Consider the following 22,888-nt stretch of genomic DNA (forward strand, 5'->3'; position numbering starts at 1 on the left):
CGTTTTACAGAGGCAGGCTCCTGCATGGGGAGACCAGCAGATTCAATGCTACTCAATGTATGACTGTGATTCCGTATCAGGATGCCTAGTGTTGCATATCTCCAAGCCACACCTTCAATTCTCTTTAGCCGTTTAGCAGGTGGTATTTTTTTAATGCATTTTTAAAAAAGATTTTATTTATTTATTTGACAGAGAGAGAGACAGCGAGAGAGGGAACACAGCAGGAGTGGGAGAGGGAGAAGCAGGCTTCCCACTGAGCGGAGAGCCCAATGAGGGGCTCGATCCCAGGACTCCAGGATCATGACCTGAGCCGAAGGCAGATGCTTAACGACTGAGCCACCCAGGCGCCCCTAGCAGGTGATATTTTGATCACCATCTATCTTCTCCTTTTCTGTATCACAACTGGTTCTAGACTCTCATGTGGAGATAGTACTATTAATCCCTTTTTACGTAAGAGGAAACAGAGATATGGTGAGCCAAGCAACTTTCCGAAGATCATACAGCAAACAAGCGGCAGAATTAGAATTCAAGAAATTGAGTTCTTAGCTTCCATGCTTTTTAATTTAGTCATTTCTTATTATAGTGCTATTTTCATAAGGAAAGCTTTTGACACACACATCCACTACTGAATACGTTAGTAGTGTTCATAAGTTTTGGTTCCGTTGTCTTGCACTTATTTATCTTGGATTATTTTTAAACTTTTAAACTGTCACATTTGAAATCTCTCACCGAATGTCTTTTGTTTTAATTTTTTTAGAAAAAATTTTTTGGGGTGCCTGGGTGGCTCAGTCGTTAAGTGTCTGCCTTCGGCTCGAGTCGTGATCCCAGGGTCCTGGGATTGAGCCCCGCATCGGGCTCCCTGCTCAGCGGGAAGCCTGCTTCTCCCTCTCCCACTCCTCCTCCTTGTGTTCCCTCTCTGTCTGTGTCTCTCTCTGTCAAATAAATAAATAAAATCTTTAAAAAAAGAAATTGTTTTTTTAATTTATTCAAGTGCTCTCTATACGCCATGTGGGCCTTGAACTCATGGCCCCGAGATCAAGAATCCCATGCTCTTCCAACTGAGCCAGCTAGGGCGCCCCTCACTGAATGTCTTGACAAATACTTTAAAGGATTTGAAGGAAAACAACTTCTAACTATCTTATTCTCTCATGTGACCTCTAGCACATGACAAGCAGTAGTCCAAAATTGTGTTTGCCCCAATATTTTCATCTTTGTGTTGGGAACCTGGGAAGGCTTGAATCTAGATATTTCAAATGGTTTGAACATAATAGTCAAGGAAGCAGAATGAACATGATTAAATACATATCTTAAAAATCAGGTAAAACTTACCAAATTTACAAATCTACTCCATACCTATTAGGAAGGGAATTAATTCCTTCAGCAAACATTTACTGAGCATCATGTTTCTAGATACTAGTGACCCTCAGATGAATGAGACCCTGACACTGTCTTTTGACATCTTATAATCTACCTTTCCTTTTTTTTTTTTTTTAAGATTTTATTTGTTTATTTGAGAGAGAGAGCACACACGCGCACAAACTAGGGGTAGGGGCAGAGGCAGAGGGAGAAGCAGACTCCCCACTGAGCAGGGAGCCTGACGCTGGACTCGATCCCAGGACCCTGGGATCATGACCTAAGCCAAAAGCAGATGTTTAACTGATTGAGCCACCCAAGCACCCCAACCCACCTTTTCTATGCGTAAGTTGGGACTCTCAAACATTTGCTAATTAATAAAGTTTTCATGATGGTATCATTAGCCACTGGCCCTATTTTGTCTGGATTGTATTATTATCTGTAAAGCATTGTTGGCTTATGCAATGATTTGAATATTTTGTTTAAACCTATTTTATAAAAATGAGTAGAAAGCAGAAAAATAAAATGCTAATACGTATGACTATTTGAATAAGAAAAGATGGAAATTATTAGGCATGCTAAAAGCAGCAAATATGTGGCCTCAATTAAATTTTTATTGGACTTAGGCTGGTCAACTATTTAATTATAAATTCAAGAAACGAATTTGTTCAAAATGCAGAGATGTTGCAACAGAAAAAATAGATCCATAAAATTGTGAGTTGGAAATCAGCATCAAGAAATGTCCCAGGAATCCAAAGGCAAAGAGATGCTTTAGTTCCATAGCTCTGTTAAGAGGGATACATACAGCTTGTCACTTGATTCCTCTGTAAGGGGAAAAAGGTGACTGATGCTTAATTTTCTCTTGAGAAAGCATACGATCTCATGTTTGATTTCCTACAAAATCCCTTGAGAAAGCACCCTTAGCAAGCCCTTTCCAACATTAAAATACATTTCTTCTGACTACTGAATGTCCTTTGCAATAAGCAGAGAGAGCTAGAATCTGAAGACGTTACTTTAAGAAATCTGTTTTTGTGTATATTTGGTATTTAATCTATGCATGGAATACTCAGTATGGTACTAGAACCTTTTCAGTTGCATATGACAGAAAAAGACAACTTGAAACACTATGGCAGGCACTTTGAGTCAGTGGACTCTTAGGGTGCAGTCAAGAACAACTTTCCCTTTTGTCCACACTGCCCATCCTGAGGTGCTAGTCCTTCCTTTGGGAGAAATTCAGACTAGGACACTCCTAGTAAAAGTAGAAATGCCAAATTCCATTTAAAGTTAAGTTTCTCCCCTTGACAAGGTGCTCGCAGTGAGAGAGGGGGCTTCATTAGCCCCATCTCTGTTTCCCTACCTGGTGCTTCTACTCCTCTGTCCCCACTTGCCCTTGGGCTGCCTCTAGATCCTCCAATATTAAAACAGTGGGGAGGAATAAGAACTAAAGACTAGGAAATGTCTTACCTGACTGGCACCAAGATACTTTGGCATTGTTTTTTTCTGGCTGTGGCAAATGTTTAAAGCTGTCTCTTTCTAGGTGATGTTCAAAGCTGACTCTTCTTCTTGTGGGTGGTTTCTGGGCACTTTGGAGGCTTCCACATTGAACTGCCTGTACTGTGGGTAAAATATTTACCTCCAGCTGGTCACTTATATTTCCTCCCACAGCAGTGGGAATCAGGTGAACTGGCCCTTTGTTGGGGTCACTTCAACTTTTTGAGGAGAACTCTTGAGTGAAATTTGAAATGGCTCCAGGTTGGCTCTCTTCTGCAGAGCTCACATCTAATCAATGAGAAACACTCACTATCTTTGTGCTTTCAGCGTAAATGCAACTAGCATTCAGCGCAAGCTGGTTTCTGTCTTTCTCTTTCTCTGTACTGTAGATCAATAACCACAGCTTCTTGTTTTGCCTATCCAAGTTTATTCATTTAAATTTCATCACCACTTCATCCACTGTACCACCAGCTGTCATTTTTAGCACCTGTCCAAATATGGCTACTCCAGGATTATGAGCATGATTTCCCATCTCTTCTTCCAAAAGAGGGTCAAATTGTAAGCCTTTTCAAGATTATAAATTTATTAAGATAATAATTATTATTTTTATATATTATTATTATTATTATTATATATAAACAAGTTTCTATAACTATCATTCTTTCATGACTTTGAAGGTCTAAAGTGAGCTAGAAAGCCTGACACAGCGCCTTCTACCCAATGAATGAATACACTAAGTCAAGAAAGAGAATAAGAAACAAGGTCCACTCTTAGCTCTTAAACAAATTTCCCAGGGAGGTGATGATGAATAGGACAACTTTCCTTGCTACTTTCAATAGCTTGATGATAGCCCAGCCATTTCACTGTCCCAGATGGCTTTGCCCAAGTGCCCAGTTCTGGGAAACCAGCTTCATCATAGTAATGGAGATTCCCTCTTCAACCAAAGTTTAGTTGTTCATGGGTTCCTCCATCCTGCTGGATCCTCTTCCTCTGGTGGGAGGGATCCAAATGATATATGTGCCCAGGAAGCTGGTCCCCTTGAGCCTGAGATGGGACCCACATATGTATTTGTGCTATACTTGATGTGAAGCACAAAGCTATGCATATATATTGAGGAACCAGTGTTTTATACTGAGAGTGAAAGGCTTCAAATTTTGGGTGGAAGTGAAAGGTGGGGAATGATGACAGGTCAAGGTGAGTGAGGATCAGTCTCATTATCTTTGTCTCTCTACAAGCCCTTCTCAGGATTTTCTCATGTATGAAGTTACTTGGCACAAACTTTGAAAGGTCTCACTTAGTGTCATAGTCATGGGCACAGATGCTGGGAGTTAGACAACTTGGATTTTAATCCTCATTCTTCCACTAACGACATGTGTGGCCTTGGACAAGCTACCTGAGCAAATTCAGGGGATGAGGGGCAGAAGTGCTCACTTTCACTCCTTAAAGCATCTAAAAATCTGTTGAAATCAGAGTCTGAAGCCCATTACTATCTTATTGTCCTGAAGGGAGCATGCAAACAGGACTATCTGGCCAGGGAGAACCCCCTGCTCTATTTTTACGGAGTTGCCATTTCCCCAGAGTTACTATCAAGAGATGAGTCTGCCAGAGAGGAGATTGACTAGGTAATCAAAAACTCCCAACAAACAGAAGTTCAGGACCAGGTGGCTTCACAGGCAAATTCTACCAAATATTTAAAGAACAGTTAATACCTCATGTTCTCAAACTATTCCAAAAAATAGGAGAGGAAGGACAACTTCCAATGAGGCCAACATTACCCTGATACCAAAATCAGATAAAGACATCACCAAAAAAGAGAACTACAGACAATATCTTTGAAGGACGTAGATGCAAAAATACTCAACAAAATACTAGCAAACACAATCCAGCAATGCAATAAAAAAATCACTCACTATGATCAACTGGTATTTATTCCCAGTATGCAAGATTGGTTCAATAGTCATAAATCAATCACTGTGATGCATTACATTAATAAGAGAAAGGATAAAAACCGTATGATCATTTCAGTAGAGGCAGAAAAAGAATTTGACTAAGCACAACATTCATTCATGATATAAGCCCTCAACAAAGTAGGTTTACAGGGAACATACCTCAGCTTAATAAAAACCCACAGGGATCATCATACTCAATGGGAAAAAACTGAGACCTTTTCCCTAAAGGTCAGGAACAGGACAAGGATGGCCTCTCTCACCATTTTATTCAACATAGTACTGGGAGTCTTAGCCACAGCAATCAGACAACAAAAAGGAATGAATGGCATCCAAACTGATTATTAAGAAGTAAAACTTTCTGGCGCCTGGGTGGCTCAGTCGTTGGGCGTCTGCCTTCGGCTCAGGTCATGATCCCAGGACCCTGGGATCGAGTCCCACATCGGGCTCCCTGCTCAGCGGGAAGCCTGCTTCTCCCTCTCCCACTCCCCCTGCTTGTGTTCCTGTTCTCGCTGTCTCTCTCTGTCATATAAATAAATAATATCTTTAAAAAAAAAAAAAGAAGTAAAATTTTCACCATTTACAGATGACATGATAATCTAGAAAACCCTTAAGACTCCACCAAAAAACTACTAGAACTGATGAATGAATTCAGTAAAGTCACAGGATACAAAATCAATGTGCAGAAATCTGTTGCATTTCTATACATTAATAAGGAAGCAGCAGAAGGAGAAATTAAGAAAGCAATCCCATTTACAACTGCACCTGAGAATAAACCTAACCAGAGAGGTGAAAGATTAGTACTCTGAAAACTATAAAACACTGATGAAAGGAATTGAAGATGACACAAAGAAATGGAAAGACAATCCATGCTCATGGGTCGGAAGAACAAATGTTAAAATGTCTATACTACCCAAAGCAATCTATACATTTAATGCAATCCCTATCAAAATACCAACAGCATTTTTCACATAATTAGAACAAAAAATCCTAAAATTTATATGGAACCACAAAAGACCCTGAATAGCCAATGCAACCTTGAAAAAGAAAAGCAAAGCGGGAGATACCATGATTCCAGACTTCAAGTTACATTACAAGGCTGTAGTAATGAAAACAGTGTAACACTGGCACACTTAGACACATAGATAAATGGAACAGAATAGGAAACCCAGAAATAAACCCACAATTATATGGTCAATCAGTCTTCAACAAAGCAGGAAAGAATATCCAATGGAAAAAAGATAATCTCTTCAACTAATGGTATTGGGAAAACTGGTCAGCTACATGCACAATAATAAAACTGGACCACTTTTTTACACCATATGCAAAAGTAAATTCAAGATGGATTAAAGACCTGGGGTGCCTGGGTGGCTCAGTTGTTAAGCATCTGCGTTCAGCTCGGGTCATGAGCTCAGGGTCCTGGGAGAGAGCCCTGCATCGGGCTCCCTGCTCCGCGGGAGGCCTGCTTCTCCCTCTCCCACTCCCCCTGCATGTGTTCCCTCTCTCGCTGTGTCTCTCTCTGTCAAATAAATAAATAAAATCTTTAAAAAAATAAAAAAGATGGATTAAAGACCTAAACGTGACACAGAAAACCATAAAAATCCTAGAAGAGAGCACAGGCAATAATGTTTCTTTTTCTTTTTCTTTTTTTTTTTAAAGATTTTATTTATTTATGTGAGAGAGAATGAGAGAGAGCATGGGATGGGGGAGGGTCAGAGGGAGAAGCAGACTCCCTGCTGAGCAGGGAGCCCGATGTGGGACTCGATCCTGGGACTCGATCCTGGGACTCCAGGATCATGACCTGAGCCAAAGGCAGTCGCTTAACCAACTGAGCCACCCAGGCGCCCCCAGGCAATAATGTTTCTGACATTGGCCACAGCAACATCTTTCTCGATATGTCTCCTGAGCAAGAGAAATAAAAGCAAAAATAAACTATTGGGACTTCATCAAAATTAAAAGCTTCTGTGCAGCAAAGGAAACAATCAACAAAAATAAAAGGCAACCCACTGAATGTGAGAAGATATTTGCAAATGATATGTCCGATAAAGGGTTAGTATCCAAAATACATAAAGAAATTATACCATTCAACACCCAAAAAGCAAATAATCCAATTAAAAATGGGCAGAAGATATGAACAGACATTTACCGAAAGAAGACATCCAGATGGCCAACAGACACATGGAAAGACTCTCAACATCATTCGTCATCAAGGACATACAAATCAAAACCACAATGAGCTATCCCCTCACCCCATCAGAATGGTTAAAATAAAAAACACAAGAATCAACAAGTGTTGGTGAGGATGTGAAGAAAAAGGAACATTCTTACACTGTTGGTAGGAATGTAAACTAGTGCAGCCACTGTGGAAAATAGTACGGAGATTCCTTGAGAAGTTAAAAATAGAACTACACTATAATCCATTAATTGCACTACTGGGTAGTTACTCAAAAAATACAAAAACACTTGGGTGCCTGGGTGGCTCAGTTGGTTAAGCGACTGCCTTCGGCTCAGGTCAGGATCCCAGGGTCCTGGGATCGAGTCCCACATCGGGCTCCCGGCTCAGCGGGGAGCCTGCTTCTCCCTCTGACCCTCTCCTCTCTCATGCTGTTTCTCTCTTGCTCGCTCTTCTAATAAATAAATAAAAATCTTTAAAAAAAAAAAATACAAAAACACTAATTCAAAGGGATACATGCACCCTATGTTTATTGCAGCATTATTTATAGTAGCCAAACTATGAAAGCAGCCCTAGTGTCCATCGATAGATGAATGGATAAAGAAGATGTGGTATATATATACAATGGAATTTTTTTTTTTAAGATTTTTTTTTTATTTGACAGAGAAAGGGAGAGAGAGAACACAAGTAGGGGGAGCGGCAGAGGGAGAGGGAGTAGCAGACTCCCCGCTGAGCAAGCAGGGAGCCCAATGCGGGGCTCGATCCCAGGACCCTGGGACCATGACCCGAGCCGAAAGCAAATGCTTAACCATCTGAGCCACCCAGGTGCCCCAAATTTTAAAAAAAGAAAAAAAGCAAGAGAGCTGAGTCTGACCTGGTCTACATCTCCTCCAGGCTCTATCTATCTATAGGATCTCAGACAAGGACACCGGCAACCAGCCCCCTGTTTTGAAGAGAAGGACAGCACACACTGCAGGTTTCAAGTAGGAATTTCGCAAGACCCAGGGACAGCCATGTAGCTGGGCACCCAGGAGATGAGAACTTAGTTTAGGAACGGGAAGAATCCCTAAAATCCTCATCTGCAGTACCTAGGGGATCTTTACTCCACGATTACACCATTGATCTGATAGCTACTCCCCTCCCGTTTGTTTCTAACACAAGGCCCGCTCTTAACCAATTTAGGCAGCACCCTTGAGCTGGCACGGATCCAGCCCCGTTGCAACAGCCTGTGCAAACGGCCTGTGTAACTGAGGCCCAGCCCCTGCTTCCTGAAACAGTCAACTGACAGTCACCTGAAATAGGGAGTCGTGGCTGAAATTCTGGAGCTGAATAATGCATGGCATGATACTACTCAATGGAAAGGACGAATTTATTTCCTTATATAAAAGTCAATCCCTCTAATATGCCCCACAAGATACCTGGCTCAAAAATAAACAAAAAAGCCCATAAGAAAGCTAAGGAGAGAATATTCCATGTTCCTGCTCTGCCCTCTCACCACGGTTAGCTCTGCCTAGCCCCAGGCATCACGCACAGACACAACACCCCCCTCTGTCTATGCGTCTCTTTCCTGGCGGGGGTAGTGACAGGTACTTTCCCAGAAGTCCCCAGGCGGTCCGGCCTTTCTGTGTTGCTGACCAGAAATGTATAAGGTGACCTTTTCATTTCTACACCATTCACTTGCAGGGAGATAAGGAAGCACAAAGCTGGGTGAGAGAGGGTGAATTACAAGGGCAGACATGGGGTTCTGTTAGAAAGAGGAAGAAAGAAACCATGTCGAGTAAACAAATACCAATGTCTACTCATCTGCTGAGGATCTGCAGGCTCCTCTGTGCTACAGGCCAAACAATTTTCTGCTGCCTGACTTACTCAGGCCCACATACTGAACAGTCAGATTTTGCTGAAAGAAAGGTGATCTTTGTGCCTTACTGGGATTACCTTTTTTTTTTTTTTTTTTTTGTCTCTTTCACCTACATTCCTTCCTTTTCTCTTCTATTGCTTTTTTGACAATAAACCTGGGCTCCTTTTACTTCCCCGTGGAGAAGACTTCCATTCTTTCATCCCACCACACCTCTTAGGCATTATTAGGCCACATGGGATTACAAAGCAGTTACACTATTGATCCATAAATAAAACTCTACCAAGTTCCCAATCAAATTGGTTAGAAAGTTATAAAGGCATTTCCAAAATATATCCATAAAACTCTAGGAATATTCCACCAGAAAAGAGGATTCTGTGGTCAGGTAAGTTTGGCAATGTTGCATATGTTTTCTTTCCTTCTCTTATGGATTGTAGATTCAGAAGCTCTGACAAGTCTTCCAGTTGAACAAATTAACTCAGAATGAGTTCTGAAATCAAACTGCTTATGTTCAAATCTGGGTTCTACCACCTCCCAGGTGTGTAAATGCTTTAAACCTCTGTTTTGTCATTCAAGAAAAGAGTCTAATGGTATTATTTAATGGGGGTTGCTGTGAGAAGGTAAGATAATCCGTGGGAAGCTATTAGCACAACTTTTCTTCACTCATTTAACAAATATTTTTTGACTACCTAGTATGGGCTAAGGTCCCAGGTCTCATGGAGCCTACGTTCTTCTTTTTTTTTTTTAAGATTTTATTTATTTGTTTGAGAGAGAGTAAGAGAGGGATCACAGAGGCAGAGGGAGAGGGAGAAGCAGACTCACCGCTGAGCAGAGAGCCCGACCCGGGGCTCAATCCCAGGACCCTGAGATCATGACCTGAGGAGAAGGCAGACGTTTAACCGACTGAGCCACCCAGGCGCCCCTGGAGCCTACGTTCTAATGGAGGAGCAAGGGGACAGACAATAAACAAGGAAATAAACAGAATAATTTCAGGTAGTGACAAGAACTATGAGTAAAAGAAAATGTGATGACGTTATAAAGAATAACTAGGATGGGAATGGCTGTTTTAGATGGGAAAGTTGGAGAAAGCATATCTGAGGAAGGCATTTTACCTGAGACCTGAGACAGAATGAGACTGGAGTCATTTCTCCACTCATTCAGTCATTCATTCAACAAATGTTTGTTGAGCACTTACTATGTGTCAGGACGGTTTCAGGCACAGAAGAACAGGAAACAAAATTAGATCAGGATACCTGTGCTAACAAGAGTTCACATTCCAGTGTGGGAAGACAAAAATAAAAAGGAAAATATATAGTGTGCCAAAATGGTAACAAGCGCTATGGGGAAAAGCAGGGGGGGAAAGGGAAAGACTGTCTAATTTTAACTTTATTTTTATTTATTTATTTTTAAACATTTTATCTATTTACTTGACAGAGAGAGAGAGCACAAGCAGGGGGGTGCGGCAGGCAGAGAGAGAAGCAGACTCCCCGCTGAGCAGGGAGCCCGAAACAGGGCTTGATCCCAGGACCCTGGGATCATGACCCGAGCTGAAAGCAGATGCTTAACTGACTGAGCCACCCAGGTGCCCCTCATTTTAACTTTAAAGTTTTAACAGGGTGGCTCAGATGGTTAAGCGTCTGCCTTCGGCTCAGGTCATGATCCCAGGGTCTTGGGATCGAGTCCCGCATCGGGCTCCCTGCTAGGTGGGGAGCCTGCTTCTCCCTCTGCCTCTGCCTCTCTCTCTCTCTCTGACTCTCATGAATAAATAAATAAAACATTAAAAAAAATAAAGTTTAAACAGGGTTGCAGGGATCCTTCACTGAAATGGTGACACATAAGCAACGAAAGACCTGAAAGAGATGAGAAAGTGAATCTTACAGAAACCTAGAGGAAGATAATTCTAGGCAGGAAGAAATAGCAAGTGCAAAAGCCCTGGGGCCACAGCGTGCCTGATAATATTCAAGAAGAGCAAAGGGATAGAATGCTCAAAGGAGAGTAAGTAAAAGGGAGAGTAGTAAGAAACAAAGTGCCAGATCATATAAGGAGAAGCAAAGGTCTGGAGTAAAATTCTTCCAGGCAGATAGAATAGCAACTGCTAAGGCGCTGAATCAGGACCAAGGCTGGCCTCTCTGAGCAACAGAAAAGTGGCTGAAAGAGATGGAGTACACTAAGCAAGAGGAAGAGCTGGGATGAGGTACAAGATGTCATCTGGGTCAGATCGTATAGAGCCTTATATGATAATGACAGGCCAGTGTATGAAATGTATATCTACGTATTTTTTTCTAAGTACACTGAAAAAACAGCTATAACGATTGCTGTTATTCATGAGACATTATTCTGCTGCATAGATTGAGAAATGCCAGCCTAGAGACAATATTAACTAACCCTCCTGCTCATCCCCTGTATCAGTCCCCAAGTGCTATGAATCCTACCACAGTAGGACCATCGCAGGAACTTGCTAACAGGTCTGCCCAAACTCCACTTTTCTATTTCTTAGGTTGCAGATGGATCAAATCATTCCTCTCCTCAAAACTTTCCTGATTTGTTTACTTGCAGAATCAAGTCCATGCCCAGGAGCTAGCAAGGATTTCAAGGTCTCCCTCCACATATCCCCGTTAAAGGAGCAGGCTGGACAAATTGTGCTCCAACTGCTACATGTACGTTCAGAGCTCTACCATTAGCTCATGCCATTCCCCCAGTTGGAGCTCCCCTTCCTTGCATTTGTTTCTTGTGGGAAGTCTTCTCTTCCTTCATAGACAGCAGGGTTCCTACTCCTCTAGAGTTGGGCTTGATATTCCTAAGCAGAGTCAGTCCCTCACTCTTTCAGCCATGTACCCACCCATGTTACATGTGCCCCGATGTGCTGTGTTTGTCGGACTGCCTTTCCATAGTTGTTGTCGTGTCTCTTACTCCCATGAGACTGTAAGCACATTGAAAGCAAGGCCTTTGTTTTCATCACGTCTCCTAGACCTAGTGCCTAGGACAACTGCAAGCACAGCGCAGGTGCTCAATAAGTTGCTGATGAAATAAAATTTTAAGAGCCAAGAATGTGACAAATACCTTTACATAAAGCACTGGGACACAAAGAGAATAATAATAATAATACAGCCATGCTGTCAAGGAGGTTAGAAGCCAGTAACAATAGCGCCGCTGACAAGAGTCCTAACTATGGCACAGGAGCCAGCCATGTGGGCTCATACACGATGTAACACAGCAGCCCAATGAGGTAGGTCTTGTGACGCCCCCCCCCCCAAGTTTACAGAATGAGGTTAAGTCACTTGTGCATGTTTGTAGAGTAAGCCACAGGATTCAGATTTAGGTCCCTGCAGCTTCCAAGCCTGTGCTCTTTTCTTTTCTTTTTTTTTTTTTTACTATACATTGTATCAATTGGGATCTATTCTGGAGAATAAATAGGTTTCCAGAGGAAGGGCAATTTTATTTTTATTATTATTATTTATTTATTTTTTTACAAAGGATGAATGGAAGCGTGAACAAGCCAAACAGGGAATGGTGAAGCAACCCAGAGATTTGACAAAATCAGGAGGCTGCTCCCCTTGCTGCGTGGGTGAAACTGGGAGAAGACAGTGTTACCAGAGGCCTGAAACCTGAGCTGTCAGGCAGAGGAAGCTAGAAGCGCTGCTGGAACTGCCCAAGGGAGAACTGGGGCCAGGTAGGGAGAGGCTGTCCAGTGGGACCCCACCAGATTCCACAGAAAGCAGGCAAAGAGTGAGAAATACTCCGGCTTCTCTCTTCCCCTGCTTCCGAGCTTTGATGGTGTGTCCCATGGCCTTAACTATCAAGAGCCAACACACAAGAGAGCCCATGAGAGGCAATACAAGAGCACAGCACCAAAGGGTGAGGTTCGAGCTGAGACCAGAGCAAGCGAGCTACCTCTTTACCTGAGATGAAAGGACCAGGAAATGACATAGTACTCAAATTAGAGCTAGGAAGAACGACAAAGATATTAAGCAAATTCAGAAGAAAGGGAGATTTGCGGTGGCTGAAGTAGTGAGGGACAGACTTCACGCTCCTGAAGAAAGAACTGCTGTAGGTGAAGGAAAGAAAGTGGGATTTTCCTGCCGGTAAAGAATACTACTCATTGTTTCTAAAAGTCTTTCTACTCAGTAGGTAAGATGGAGTTATCTATGATATATGTGCACAGTATAAAGAATAAAGAAAAGCAAACACATATACACTATCCAAGCTCAGAAAGTGAAACATAATTATCTGTGATTTTAAAATGTTCTATTGTGGTTAAATAATGTGTATTCACACACACACACAATATTTATACACAAATGTGTGTGTGTATATAATAAAATATACCATGGGGTGCCTGGGTGGCTCAGTGGGTTAAGCGTCTGACTTTTGGTTTCAGCTTAGGTCATGATCTAAGGGTTGGGAGATTGAGCCCTAGCGGGCTCCACACTCAGCAGGGGTTCTGCTGGAGATTCTCTCTCTCCCTTTCCCTTTGCCCCTCTCTCCACCCTCTCTTTCTCTCTCTCTCTCCCTCAAATAAATAAATCTTTGAAATATATATACCATTATAACCATTTTTTAAGTTTTTTTTTAGCAATCTCTACACCCAAGGTGGGGCTCAAACTCATGACCCTGATATCAAGAGTCACATGCTCTTCTTTTTTTTTTTTTTTAAGATTTTATTTATTTATTTGACAGAGAGACACAGTGAGAGAGGGAACACAAGCAGGGGGAGTGGGAGAGAGAGAAGCAGGCTTCCTGCGGAGCAGGGAGCCTGATGCGGGGCTAGATGCCAGGATCATGACCTGAGCCGAAGGCAGATGCTTAACCCACTGAGCCACCCAGGCGCCCCAAGTCACATGCTCTTCTGACTGAGCCGGCCATGCCACCCCATTATAACCATTTTAAGTGTATAATTCATTAGTTATAGACATTAGTTACATTCACAATGCTGTGCGACCATCACCACTATCTGTTTCTGATACTTTTTCATCACCCCAAAGAAACTGTTACCATTAAGCAATAACTCTCCATCCTCTCCTCCCCACATGCCCTGGTAATCAATTTACTTTAAAATGTATTTAAAGGGGCACCTGGGTGGCTCAGTCGTTAAGTATCTGCCTTCAGGTTGAGTGTGGAGATGACTTCAACAAGTAAATAAATAAAATAAACTTTTAAAAATGGAGAGAGGGGCGCCTGGGTGGCTCAGTCGGTTAAGCGTCTGCATTCGGCTCAGATCATGATCCCAGGGTCCTGGGATCAAGCCCCACATCGGGCTCCTTGCTCCTCGGGAAGCCTGCTTCTCCCTCTCCCACTCCCCCTCTTGTGTCCCTGCTCTCCCTATCTCTCTCTCTGTCAAATAAATTTTAAAAATCTTTAAAAAAATAAAAATAAAAATAAAAAAATATATATTTAAAAAATAAGATGAATTAATGGATGATCAGCAGAATGTTAATAGATAGATAGATATGCAGTAGTAAAATGTTACCAGAAGAATAGACATGTATAATATAATGGTGAAATCTAAGTGGTGGATATTCAGATGTCCTGTAAACTTTCTTCAACTTTATTGTATGTCTGAAATTTTCCTCAGTAAACTGTTGTAGGGGGAATGCTATGCTCAGGCCCTAGCCACAGAGATTCTGTTTTAATTGGCTATGTTTGGGCCTGGACATCAGATTTTTTTAAAAGCTCTCTGGATGATTCCAATGTGTGGCCAGGATTGAGGATTAAAGTACACCAAGGTGGGGGGGGGGGGCGCCTGGGTGGCTCAGTTGGTTAAGTGGATGCCTTCGGCTCGGGTCATGACCTCAGGGTCATGGGATAGAGCCCTGCATGGGCTCCCAGGGAGCCTGCTTCTTCCTCTCCCACTCCCCCTCTGCCCTGCTTGTGCTCTCTTGCTCGCTCTATCTCAAATAAATAAATAAAATCTTTTAAAAAAATAAAGTATGCCATGGGATGAGAGACCAAGAGTGAGCATAACAGGGCATGGGGTAAGCAAGAGGCATTCAAGGGAAAGAGAGCCTCCAGGCCGGGCTCATATGTGTTTTCTTTGGCTGGCCAGGCAGATGGTCCAGCTCCCTGTAAAACGAGGCAAGAAGCCACTACCCAGCAGGTCACTGAGAACATGGAATTGGTCAGGGTGCTCTGAACTTCTAAAATGGGAGTCGGAAGTTTATATTTAATTCAGCATTTAATTTGGCAAGATTCATCCTTTGCATTTGCTTTTTAAAAGGGTGTCTATTCTTTCAGAGTAATTTTTATCATGTTAGCTTCCTTTACCCTTGAAAACAGTTTAAGATCCATTTTTGACATGTACACACATACATTTTCATGTTTTTCTAACTCATCTTGAAGCCCTTTTTATGGAGATGAAGAGATGGGCTTGTTGGAGCAGAAAGAAAATATTGTAACCTGGGTGGCCGTGGGCTCCTGGATCAGCTGGGAGGGAACAAGAGAAAGCTAGGCTTCAGTAAGATAGGGGCCAGCAGTCAAGTTTAGTGGTCAGGCTTGGAAATTTGACCATTCCCAAGCAGCATCTGTAACCCAGTGAACGAGTAAAAATGGCAATTGATGCTCCCCAGAGAACTGGTATCTACACTGCCCAACTAGGATATGCCTTCTGCAGTGGGGACAAATATCCTCTCTAACCCTTCTTCTGCCCTCTGCTGTTTTAAAATCTTTGGGGGTTATGGTGGTGTGTGAGATTGTTTGTCCCTGTGGCAAATGATCCCAGTTCATTTCAGCATGTGAAAGGAGACAGGAGCATTAACATCTGATCCCTTGTCATGGGACCCTGGCCTGGCTCAGTGCAAGTGCCAGCTGGAGGCAGAACAGGGCCCAAGGGCAGAGGCAGAGTGGCCTTCCTCTTCCACAGGAGGAAGAGGACCAAAGGTCAGCCCCAGAGCAGCTGTATCGCAGGTGAGATCTAAGGGGAAACTGCTGGGCTACAAGCCGGAAGCAAACAGAAGTTCAGGAGCCAGAGGAATGCAGGAGCTTGTCAGGAAGGGGGACGCAAGACAGGAAGGGAATGGAGCATGGACTGTCCGTGAAGCCCATTCTTGTTGGGGGCTCACCCTGCGGTGCTGGGGCAAGCAGGAAGGAGTTAGGAAGTGCAGGGTGGGATAATCTTTAAAAAAAAAAAAGAAAAAAGAAAAGAAAAGAGGACTCAAACTATATTATCACACAGACTACTAAATGAGCCTCATTTTGATGACCCTGAGCCATGCAGAAGAGGTTAAAGGTGGTATTTCCCACTTTAAAAGTAAGGGAAGTTTCTAAAACATTTTAGAAAAGTCTGCAAATAATATGGTTAAAAAAAATACTAAGAGGTCCTTTTACCCTTGAAAGGATAACCTTCAGGCTACCAGGAAAATTCACATATGTGTAATCCCACATTGCCCCCATAAATCTAGGAAGCTGCGGCAGCGATTCAGAGGAGTGGAGGCATAACTTTTTAAATTTGGATGTCTTCTTTCTCCCTGCTAGGGTGACAGCTATTTTCCTTTCTTCCTCGTTTTTCAGTTGTAAGGTATGTAAATATTCTTATAGAGCTTTGACTTAATTTAGAACTTTTGGAAACTGTCTTTTTTGTTTTTTTTCCAAGATTTACTTATTTATTTTGAGAGAGAGAGAGGGAGAGAGAGAGAGTGCAAGCAGGGGGAGAGGGAGCAGGAGGAGGGGCAGCGGGAGAGAATCCTTCAAGCAGACTTCCCACTGAGCATGGAACAGGACACCAAGGGCTTAATCCCACAATCCCATGAGATCACCACCTGAGCCAAAACCAAGAGCCAGAAGCTCAAACAACGGAGCTACCCAGGCACTCTACATTTTGGAAACTTTCAAGGAAGGACTACAATGGGCTGGCATAAACCATGTGTTTATTTGCTATGTCCAGAGGGCTGTGACGGTGAAACTGGTCCCCCAGTGTAGGAAGATAGATCCCTGAGGCCACAGGGGGTAGGAAAGGAGTGTCCCAAAGGGAAGAGTCTGCTGTTTTCAGAAGTAGGAGTGTGGGAAAGAATGCGTGGCAGATATCTACCACAATCCATCAAGTTTACACAGGTAAGAGGGAAATAGCAGAGACCTGCACCCACGCTCGTCTATCTCTAAATGTTTTTTATTCCTACTCAAGTGTCTCCTTTGCTTGGGGAAAACATTTTTGGTTGCTGCCAAACTCCTGATATTCCACTGTGCCTGTCCTCTCTCATACCCTGCTTTTACCGCCAGCCTGGAGTCCGCTTGGGTGGAAATGCAGCGTATAATAGGCCCAGAGTTAATCATCTGCAGGTTTCCCCTGATAAGTCACAGTATGTTTGCTGCTCTCCTTCCAAGAGTCAACAGCAGCTGTGGGGATGTGCCGAGAGTGGCCTATGGCCCCTCGGAGCACTGGCCCAGATGGGAGGTAGTGTGCTGGGGAGCCTCTCCGAACACCACCATCTGGAATGCTTCTGTTGCCCTGAAGGCACTTGTCTGCATCTCCAATGGACACAGCTTAGGGATGCCAAAAATCGAGTCAAGTTCACTGGATGTACAAATGGCCTGACGTCAGTGGAATTTGCTCATAATTTAGGCCTCATGTGTGATGTGCTGTCTGAACTCAAAGATCTGTCAAAATAATCAGGGCAAAAGAGGAGAAGGAAGAAGAAAAAGTGGAGGAAAGGGAGGAGAAAGAAGAGAAGAGGTGGAAGAAAAGGTAGATGAGAAGGAGAGGAGGAAATCAGGACAGGGCTGTGGCGGGACAGGTTCAGCTTTGGACTCCTGGGGCCAACGGTCCCTGTAAGTTTTCTGAAAGCAGCCCTGCCAAGTAAAACATGGCCCTTTAAAGCAGTGAATTACGTGAGTGCAGAGCTGTTAAAATCAGCGCAGCAAAAATCCGGCGGGGTTTGGCAGATGCCACGAAGTACAAAATGATGATCACTTGTTCTGCCAAGACCCAAGGTTCCCCAGACGTGGTGGCCTGAGCAGAGTTATTCGGATATATGTCCAGATTGCCATTCTTTAAAACAAGGAATTTGCTGGGCGCCTGGGTGGCTCAGTTGGTTAAGCGACTGCCTTTGGCTCAGGTCATGATCCTGGAGTCCCGGGACTTCCGCATCGGGCTCCCTGCTCGGCAGGGAGCCTGCTTCTCCCTCTGACCCTCCCCCCTCTCATGCTCTCTGTCTCTCATTCTCTCTCTCGCAAATAAATAAAATCTTAAAAAAAAAATTAAAAAAAAAAAAACAAGGAATTTGCTATTAAGAAACAGACATCTGTTGTTTTGCTTGCCCTGTGTCCAGAGGTGGATTTGTTGTAAAGCTGACCAAGTTTAAGCTTCCGAGCTCTTCACTTGCAAGGGTCCCTGTATGTGCCGGGAAATTCCAGGAGTGATGGAGTGTTCTGGATGGGGAGAGGAAGCCACCCGACAAGAAGCATTTTTATATATAAGCATTTCTGACAAATTGCCTAAACGGACCTCAGAAGAAAAGAACCCGAATCTCCAAGACTCCAGAATGATTTGATATTTATCTAGCTGTGTTCAAAGGGCCAGCTCTCCTCCCTGAATCTCCGAGATTCCAGTAATTGGTTGTGGTTTATTTTCTCAGTCTAAATAAAATTCAGTTTCAGACATATTTTTTAATTTGTAATTCTGTATTATTTTTATTAAAGAGTGCCCAAAATATAAAGCTTCAGGTTCCACAAAATCTGAAACGATCCCTATCTGCCTCTACTGGTTTTCTTCTGGTAAGCAAGACCCTACTTTGCGTGGAAAAGCCCTTCTACTCACTTAGGGGTAGGCACATGATCTAGGCCTCACCACACGGAGAGACAGAGATTGGTTGAGGAGTAAGCACGTGAGACAATTTAGGCCAATGAGAATCAGGGCTAGAATTTTTGCTGGATCTTTCTCTTTTTGGGGGGAGGCGAGAGGGTCGAGGGAGAAGAAGAGAGAGAATCTCAAGGGGCTCTATACTTAGTATGGAGTCCAATGTGGGGCTTGATCTCATAACCCTGAGATCATGACCTGAGCCGAAATCAAGAGTCAGATGCTTAAGTGACTGAGCCACCCTGGCACCCTTCTGGAACTTTCTACCATGGTTGTTCAGTTGTGAGAATGCAAGTCTGACATTACCAACAGTCATTTTGCTGCTACTCAAAGAACCTGCCTGAGAATAAAGTTAGCAGAGAAGAAAGCAAAGCTGAGATAAAAAGAAGCCAAGTCTTGGGGCACCTGGTGGCTCAGTCGTTAAGCATCTGCCTTCGGCTCAGGTCGTGATCTCAGGTTCCTGGGATCGAGCCCCGCATCGGGCTCCCTGCTCAGCCAGGAGCCTGCTTCTCCCTCTCCCACTCCCCCTGCTTGTGTTCCTTCTCTCCCTGTGTCTCTCTTTGTCAAATAAATAAATAAATAATCTTAAAAAATAATAATAACAAAAAAATAAAAAATAAAAAGAAGCCAAGTCCTGATAATGTCACTTTGTGCTCCTGAAACCAGCTATATTGAAGCTGATGTACAGAGAACCCTGGGCTTTTCAGTTAGACATGTCAAGAAAGCCCTCTTTTTCACTTAAGCTAGTTTGAGTTGGGTTTCTGTAATTTGAAACCCAACTGAAAGAGTCTTAACTAATATATGTCCCATCATGCTAGAAAAGGATGACTATTACTATTTCAGTTCATAAGGTGGCAATGTAGAGTGTTTGCCTCTTCCTCCCCCAGCTTTATTGAGATGTAATTGACATATAAAATTGTATAACTTTAAGGTGTATAACTTGATGATTTGATAGAACTTTTTATATTTGCCTCTTAATAATTGTAATAATAGGTAATCCGTATTGATTACTCTTATTAAAGGCTTAAATAACCCACTGTGACTTTAAAGCAACTTTATGAGATGTATACTATTATTATCATACCCATTTTACTAAAGAGAAAATTGAGGCAGTTAAATAACTTGTCCAATTGGTATGCACTCTGGTTTTAGACCTTGGGGATTGGTAATCATTACACTGTGCTACTTGAGCCTACTGATTCAGAGGTTATTAACTTCATTTTAAGAGCTCTCAAACCAAGACCTCATTAATTATTGTCACCCTATGGATCAGATGCCCTGAATGAATGAATGCCAGAGGTGGGTAATACGATACACTCTCCTCAGAATCACCTAAGAGTGACAGGCACCAAGAACATACTAAACTCTTAACCAATACATGTGTACTAGCTAATGGGACCCAACATCATACCATTCTCTTGTTTAGGAAATTCCTGAATGGTCTCTCACACATACTTCCCTTTGTGCTTTTTCCCTTAATTCATCCCATGACTACATACCTCCCTGGTATCAGTACTGACAATTTCTAGTTGTAGCTCATCCATCATCCCCAACCTTTCTGATGCGCTGTCATTGAAATTGATGGGGAACCCCAACATGATTCCCCACTTCCATGGTCTTCATGCTGAACATAGGTGAATGGCCCGAGGGTTCCCAATCTGTCTTAAACCATCACCACTATGCTCCCAAACTGGATAACACAGTTTTCTACAATTCCTTCTTCTTGTGCTCTTCCAGACTGATTTCTAGGACTACCTCTGTTTCTTTTCTGTCTGTATCTCCAGCCTGACAAGTTTACAGAGTAAAATCCTGGGTCCCACTGTCACCAAACCAAGTATCTTAGTCTTGAATCCATGATGACACAGGCCTTTCATTTTTTTTTTTAAGATTTTATTTATTTATTTATTTGAGAGAGAGAGAATGAGAGACAGAGAGCAGGAGAGGGAGGAGGGTCAGAGGGAGAAGCAGACTCCCTGCCGAGCAAGGAACCCGATGCGGGACTCGATCCCGGGACTCCAGGATCATGACCTGAGCCGAAGGCAGTCGCTTAACCAACTGAGCCACCCAGGCGCCCAGGCCTTTCATTTTTCAGGAAACATTCACTGAGCACCTACTAGGCATCAGGGATTCAGGGATGAATATGATACAGTTCTTTCTGAGAGCTCCTAAACTATTGAAGAGAGGTTGTATAAGACAGAGGTCAAAAAGTTCCCACAAATAGAGTGACTTGAAATCACAGTAGAGGAAGGTGACAACTCATGGAAAGGACCGAGGAGGCTTGTTGATGAATTGCAGATACAGTGGCAGGGAAACTGGTCTTGAAGTGTCAGTAGGAATTAGCAGGCAAAGAAGAAAGATGAGGATTCCAAGGAGATACTTTCCTCTTTTCCTGAAATTGTGATAAGCCTAAGGTTTGGGAGGATGGGTTGGGTTGGCTGGGGAGACCAGCATTTTGGAAAAGTTTTTTTGTTTTTTTTTTTAAGATTTATTTATTTATTTTAGAGAGAGAGGGGTTGGGGAGGGACAGAGGGAGAAAGAGAATCCTGAAGCAGGCTCCCCACTGAGTGCAGAGCCCTATGTGGGATTTGATCCCAGGACCCTGAGATGACCTGAGCTGAAATCAAGAGTCAGCTGTTTAACTGACTGAGCCACCCAGGCACCTCTGGAAAAGTTTATTCTTTTAAAGAGTAGGGATCTGGCCATGGGCACTCTAATCAAGATAATGGCCCTCTCAATTCCATGACTGTTACTAAAATACTACAAGATCTGCACTGATATTTGAATAATGAGACCCTCTATATCTGGTTGAATGGTGGCCTCCAAAAAGATATGTCCATGTCCTGGGCGCCTGGGTGGCTCAGTTGGTTAAGCGACTGCCTTCGGCTCAGGTCATGATCCTGGAGTCCCGGGATCGAGTCCCGCATCGGGCTCCCTGCTCGGCGGGGAGTCTGCTTCTCCCTCAGACCCTCCCCACTCTCCTGCTTTCTCTCTCTCAAATAAATAAATAAATAAAATCTTTAAAAAAAAAAAAGATATGTCCATGTCCTAATACCTAGCTCCTGTGAATGTTATCTTATTTGGAAAAAAGCTCTTTGCAGCTGTAATTAAGTTAAGGATACTGAGATAAGATCATCCTGGATTATCCTGGTGGGCCATGAATCCAGTGATGAGAGGCCTTAAAAGAGACAGAAGAGAAGATGGGGACAAAGAGAAGACCATGTGAAGTTGGAGGAGGAGACTAGAGTTTTACAGCCACAAGGCAAGGTATGTCTGGGGCCACCAGAAGCTGTAAGAGGTGAGGAAGGATTCTCCTCTAGAGCTTTCAGAAGGAGCGTGGCTCTGCTAACACCTTGATTTCAGTCTTCTGGCCTCCAGAAGGTTGAGAAAGTAAATATATTGTTTTAAGCCAGCAGGTTTGTGGCAATTTGTTATGGCATCTTTAGAAAACTTACACACTCTCTTTCTAATAGGGTATGCTTAATGGTCACTTCTCAGAGAGGATATAATTTTCAAAAGTGTATAGTGGTGTAATTTGGGCAAGGTAACCTAATCTTTATGAGGATTTCTCACCTGAAAACATGGAAATAGTAGCCCTATCCTCACAGAATGTTTAGACTATTAAACGAGATAAAATAAAACGAGCCAGCAGACAACGGGCAAAAAAGGCAGGTGCTCAAAGATTTATCCTTTTTTCTTTTTTTTAAAGATTTTATTTATTTATTCATGAGAGACAGAGAGAGAGAGAAAAGCAGAGGGAGAAGCGGGCTCCCAAGGAGCAGGGAGCCCGATGCGGGACTCGATCCCAGGACCCTGAGATCATGACCTGAGCCGAAGGCAGACGCTTAACCGACTGAGCCACCCAGGCGCCCTCAAAGATTTATCCTTTTAAGAGCAAGACCTGACACATACAGCACAGACATACACCCTAGTGAAACAAGGCCTCCCAGGAGAGAGCAGGGATGGTGAACGTGCAAAGTCAGGGCCTGTCTCATAATCTCTTCTGAATGTAACCACTTGACACCCATCTGGTGTCAGCGCCTGTTCTCACCAACTAACCACTGCCCTATCCCCCAACCTTCTCTACTTCCTGTTTACGTAGATGGCTGCTTCCTGGCCAAGGGAACTGAACTGTTTCAGCCAGACTGCCTTTCCTCTGGACCTATGCCAAGAATACTTTCTTTGCTTAACTCTCATTCTGCTTTCTTCTTGCCTTAGAAGCCATCACATTACTGGGGAGCAAATTGCTGCCCCGAGCAATCCCCAGCTAAGCAGTTGGTTCTCTTCCT

At 43.1% G+C, this 22,888-nt stretch overlaps 1 long non-coding RNA gene across 1 annotated transcript; it reads left to right on the forward strand.

The window, feature by feature from the left end:
- Window positions 1-15,258: 15,258 nt before the first annotated feature.
- LOC118004317 lies at window positions 15,259-18,160 on the forward strand. The gene is made up of 3 exons (XR_004677535.1): window positions 15,259-15,718; window positions 16,286-16,328; window positions 18,076-18,160. It is a non-coding gene; the product is annotated as an uncharacterized LOC118004317 (long non-coding RNA).
- The last annotated feature ends 4,728 nt before the right edge of the window (window positions 18,161-22,888 follow it).

Source organism: Mirounga leonina, unplaced genomic scaffold (assembly GCF_011800145.1).
Source record: "Mirounga leonina isolate KUSES-001 unplaced genomic scaffold, KU_Mleo_1.0 Mir_92, whole genome shotgun sequence".
NCBI lineage: Eukaryota > Metazoa > Chordata > Mammalia > Carnivora > Phocidae > Mirounga > Mirounga leonina.